At 34.4% G+C, this 5867-nt stretch overlaps 1 long non-coding RNA gene across 4 annotated transcripts; it reads left to right on the forward strand.

Annotated features, from left to right (window-relative positions):
• The first annotated feature begins 263 nt into the window (after positions 1-263).
• Positions 264-5583, forward strand: LOC123686296. 4 transcript variants are annotated; one of them, XR_006748435.1, is made up of 4 exons: positions 264-4198; positions 4401-4491; positions 4577-4845; positions 5315-5583. It is a non-coding gene; the product is annotated as an uncharacterized LOC123686296 (long non-coding RNA). The 4 variants fall into 4 exon arrangements; XR_006748436.1 differs by having other exon boundaries at positions 264-2725; positions 3253-4198; positions 4401-4845; XR_006748433.1 differs by having other exon boundaries at positions 4401-4845.
• Positions 5584-5867: the final 284 nt, after the last annotated feature.

A 5867-nucleotide genomic window follows, 5' to 3' on the forward strand; every position in this document is an offset into this window, starting at 1 on the left:
GTTCATTAACAAAAAATATTACTTGTTCAATAAACGAGCGCTCAAAAATATTTGTAGTAAAATGGTATATTGTGCAACAAGTGGGGAAAGTCCAACTTTCTAAACATGTTGCACACTATACTTTTCCTATAACTGCACAAATTTCAATAATTCAAATATTGGATTTGATTCAAATCAAAATGGCCTTCGTTGACAGTATGTGCTAATTTATTGCGTTTCCATAGAAACGACTCAAAAGCCCAATTTCATTGGTCTACCAAGCGGGGTGCGGGCAAAGTGTCGTGAGAAATAAGTATGAGAAATTGAGTAAGCTATGAAGAAAACTCTACTTTTCATAGCAGTTGTAGGAAAACATATTAAAATTACTTTCGTTTTCAATATAATTAAGATTCTAGAAGATTTTTTTCACAGTGGTCCTCTCATTGAATCTATTAGACGGAGGGAACTAAAAATTGGAATTAAAGGTTTTTTTCTTTCAATTTATCAAGTTAAACGTCCAATTTTTCATCGCTCCTAGATTATTTATTTTTTATTTTAATTAATGACGTTTCGAACAACTACAACCAGTGAAACATTTCTATCAAGTTTCATCAAAAAGTTTATGCACCATTATTGGAGTTGCATTTGTTTTGTCTTATGATATACATAGTTGAATTTTAGAGTTTTTTTATTTTGTTGAAGGCATCGACTGCTACGGTCATTAGCCTCCAACCTAATGCCCGCCACTTACGAGGCGTTTGCTCGAGACTTTGGGAAGCCAGGCAACCAAGAGATTCCAGTCGGGCAGTCAAGTTCATTCTCTGATTTACAGTCGTACGGCCGTGTCCCGAGCTGTCTGACTGGAATCTCTTCGACGCTAGCTACCACTGGAAAAAACGCTTCGTGAGTGGCGGGCATAAAGGCGGTCACTCACGAGGCACCCATGTTCGAGCGTTCGGATAATTTTACAGTCGGGCAGCTCGGGACACGACCGCACGACTATAAATCAGAGAATGAACTTGACTGCTCGACTTGAATCTCTTGTACGCCTGCTTCCAAACGCTCGAAAAAACGCTTCGTGAGTGGCGGGTTTAAAATGATCCGAACGCTCGAACATGGGTGCCTCGTTAGTGGCCGCCTGAACTATCACCAGACATGTACAACATCTAGGATTCGAACCTGGTATTTCTGGCACTATAGTCGACCTTTCAGTCCAGTCTGAATTTTAGATATAACTCCATCGATGAATGACACATCGTTAAATGTCTTGCCGCCTAGGTACCTCAAAAAATAAACAGTCTATGTATGGAAATGAGATGAATATTTTCCTCTATTTCTACTGCATTATATTTGATAGAAAAATCTTTTTTTGTTACTTTTTGCTTTATGTGGAATTGGACAAAATAGAAAAAATCTCAATTTATCGATTATCTATTTTTTATTATTAATTATAGCTATTCCAAAACTGCCGAACTGCCCAATACAGCTAGGCATCCCACGAATCAAGTATTAAATGAAATTTCCAGGCATATCTCAATACCTGAAGTTGTTGGCCAGCTCATTCTCTAGATATTGTTTTTTTTAACGATATTTTGAGCCCTTCGTGTAAGGCGTTATCATCCTGATTAATGAAATTAGCCTCAAATTCGTTGCGCAGATATAAAATGATTTTTTCAATAATGTTTTCTGCCATTGTTCGTTCAACTATAATAAGAGGGCTACGGCGACGGAATATTATACACCTCTGCACATTATCGATCCGCCTTGAAAAGGTACAACTTCCCGGGCGAAATTGAATCGCTCTAGTCTGAATGGACCTTTCCAAACCCTTTCTCGTCGACTATCATAACTATATATGATGATTATGATTTTTTTTTGTGGTTACTCTATTTCAAATTCAATATACATTTTCAGCTCTAGAGTGTGCGGTGCATGTATAGTTGATTTTTCTGTGAAATCTAATAGTTCCTGGGAACTTACCCATAATCTGTTCATACTGTGGAAAGTATCCCTTTTGCAGACAGTATGTATTTCTTTTTTCTTGTTTCGTTTTATATAGATATTATGATAATATTTACCTAATTACTTACTTACTGGCACTGGCTCAGTGCAAAGTTTGGAAGAACTTTTAGAGAAATTAATTGACAATAAGCCAGCACAATTAGAACACAATGTAGGACAAATTGCAAATGATTTTATGATAGGAAAATTTACTGGCAGAAATTTAAATGCAAATCAATGGATTGAAGATTTCAATAAATAATGTGACCGTTTTCAAATCAATGAGGGCAAAAAGAGAATTAAAATTTTAAAATATTTTTTGCAATATTCCGGTGCAAATTGGTACATATTAGAATATTACTTCATCCGAACAAATTACGAGAGACAACCAACATTACATTCTACCCATTCGTAGTATTACTTCATCTCACCACCGCGGCGTTGCGAAGTGACGAGGCCATCGAGGGCTATCAAGAGAAAAAACAAGAATAGATCTTCAATGATCTACAGCGAATGACAGAGGTCTAACCTAAGAGATGAGACTATTCGACATCGAGCTTTGCTCGGAGAGAGACATACTAGAGATTATATTAAACTATAAAACCTAAACGGTGTATTAGTGAATCCTCTGCAAAACCTATAAATCCAAGAAGTTATAGGCTCCAGTGCACGCTTAACTGCGCAACGAGGTGAACACTAATTCTGAAAATCTGTTGTGTACACAACGGGAAAAATATCAATTGAGGTAAGTTGAATTTCAACTTAATCACGAGGCTAGAGATATTTTATTTAGTTCAGTGAATAAAAATGATTTATTTCATATTCATTGCTGAAATAGAGAATTCCTATTATACAGTATTTACGGTATTCGGAAATAATGTGTTTACCTATCTATCAGAGAAGGAATCAACTTTGATTCTTAATGGTTATTGGCCGTTGATGCTTAGGGAAATGAGATACTTTACTATACACATGTTTTATAGATTTAGATGATGTGAATTTGGAGACTTTACATTCATCATTTAGAGAGATGTCACATCCACCGTTTGAGAGATTTAGGTGATGTACATAAGTCATTTGGGATGTAAATGTTAAGATTTAACATATTCATCGTCAACGAGAGATGTCACATCCACCGTTTGAGAGATTTAGCTGATGTACATACATCATTTGAGAGGTTTAGATGAGAACATTTTAGATTTTCACTTAAACCATTCAGAGGTTGAGATTATGTTAACTTTAGAGATTTTGCTAACATACTGTCTTTTTTAGATTAGATAATGTTAGAGATTTCACATACAACACCTAGAAGTTTGGATGTAGATTTAGAGATTATACATACATCGCTTGGAGCATGTAAAATTGGATATCTCACAATCCACATACATAACCCAGAGATTCAGATATTTTGAGAGAATAGATTCATCTTACTTGTTGAAAAATTTGGAGAATTATTTATTTCACTAAACTACAAGAACTGCAGTATGGTAAGATTAGTGATAATCAATATTTCAGGGCTTCTTTCATACAATGCTTACTGTGCCGTGTTATTTGTTTGTAAGCTAGGGATATTATAGGATTCAAGTATTCATCCCGTACATGTACAATGGCCATACCTAACGCAACAGGTATTCATTTCAGTGCGTGATACCACTTTTGATGTAAGGTGTACATGTACGAGGACTTGATAGTCCAGTTTCGAATTATATCAGATCGCTGTGCGTCTGAGGCAATTCAGAAGCAGGAAACAAAATTTTATATCTTATAGATGGTAGTAGATGTTGATGTACTAAGAGAACATATAATGCACAAAAATCTCAAAATACATAATATGAATAATTTTGTTTCATTAATCCTGAAATTGAAATGGCAGCCAATGGAAATCGAGCAAAAACCATTGGTGGATTAAGATAGTGATTCAGATTCCATCATTTCCGTAAGTGCAGAAGATAGACGTTTCATGCAATACGAGGAAAGAGAGAATTGTCAGAACCAATATAAGTCCGTTTCGTACAATCAATAATTGCCATTTCCTTGATTTTAGCTGACTAGAGCAGTATCAATGAGTGATACCTAAGAGACTAGATGAAAGATGCTAGAGAAATTTTAGAGACATAAGACGAAACCCCCTTTCGAGATATTAGAGATCTGGGAGACGAGAAATTGTCGACATTAGAGTCATGAGAATATTATAGATTTAGAGTATTAGAAAACCCAGGTATATAAAAATTAATTCATGCTACAGAGTTAATCAGAGTTGAGAGAATATTTTTTGAGATTGAATTCTTGAGTATCAGAAAACCCAGGTATATAAAAATTAATTCATGTTACAGAGGTAATTAGAGTTAAGAGAATTTTTTTGGGGTTAAATTCTAGAGTATTAGAAAACCCAGGTATTCAAAAATTAATTCATGTTACAGAGGTCATAAGAATTGAGAGAATATTTTCCTGGGATTAAATTCTAGAGTAGTAGAAAACCTAGGTTTTCAAAAATCAATTCATATTACAGAGGTAATTAGAATTGAGAGAATATTTTTTTTGGTTAAATTCTAGAGTACAAGAAAACCCAGGTATTTAAAATTAATCCATGTTACAGAGAATTATTCAAATTCGAAATCTGGATCGACAGTCTAAGATCTGAGCTTTTTCATAAATGATTTGTTGGACGTCATAGAGCCAAGTACGAGTAACCAAACTTGATCAGAGGCCAACAAATCCGAGAGAAGTAATTGGGTACGAGACATTATCATAAACAGAATTGAGGAGAATTATCACAAGAAAATTCTCAATATCCGAGACCCTGTTGAAGTAATTAGAGGTTTGAGGTTCTCCACGAAGTGCGGTCAAATGTAACACACACTTCAGGTAAGAGCTCGGTTGTACTTCATCAAAATGGAGAAACATAAATCGATCGATGATTTCTGAGAAAGATTCGACTCGATAGCATGAGAGTATGAAGTTATTGAGGATGTGATTGAGCTAACTGCTCAAGAGATGAGATCTGCATTTTATCATATTCACTAAGAAATTGCAAAATGTATTTGCAGGGAAAGAGAGTTCTGAGAATTTGCTTTCCTTACGTAAACTCGCAAATTCTGGGTTCAATATTTACTTAGAAGTACAAGTTCCTCAGAGTTTACAATGAGGTTAATAATGAAATTGTTTTAGAGAACAATTCCAAGCCCTAAGAGTTTAAAATAAGGTTAATAATGAGATTGTTTTAGAGAACAAATCCAAGTCCTGAAAGTTTACAATAAGGTTAAGAATTAGATTGTTTTAGACAGTCAGTATGAAAAACAGAACTGGATTCTAAACTTCAAATTTATTGTTACAGAGCAACGATAAGCGAAAAAGATGAGATGAGCTTACAATCGCTGACACATTCCAATAACGAGTTATTAGGTTCGGAGGGAGAACCGGAATCTGTGATTGGGAGGGAGAAAGAGTATAATCTCATCTCTTCATCTGAAGAGAAAGTTCTACAAGTTTCAACTGACAAAACAGATGAAACACAATCTGAGCAACAAGAGAAAAATTGGGATTGCAGTCATATCAGTAGAAATGTAATTTAGATCGATGACTTGGAATCACTCCAAAACTTAGTGTCTGTCTTTATGTTAATTAAGTTGTTCAATTTATTAACCGTTTACTCAATTTGTACAGTTTTAGTCATTTTGAATTTTCTATTGGTTGATTATGTTATTTGTCATTTTTAGAATTGGAATATATTCCAAGACAAAAATGAACTAAATATATCATACAGATATATTGTTGTGAAGGATTAGACACAAAGTTGTCAAATTATTTAATTTATATTAAATATCCTTCATCAAGAAGACTCATTCAACTTTTATAATTTGATGTAATCATTTATTGATTAGAGAGTC

Source organism: Harmonia axyridis, chromosome X (genome assembly GCF_914767665.1).
Source record: "Harmonia axyridis chromosome X, icHarAxyr1.1, whole genome shotgun sequence".
Lineage (NCBI taxonomy): Eukaryota > Metazoa > Arthropoda > Insecta > Coleoptera > Coccinellidae > Harmonia > Harmonia axyridis.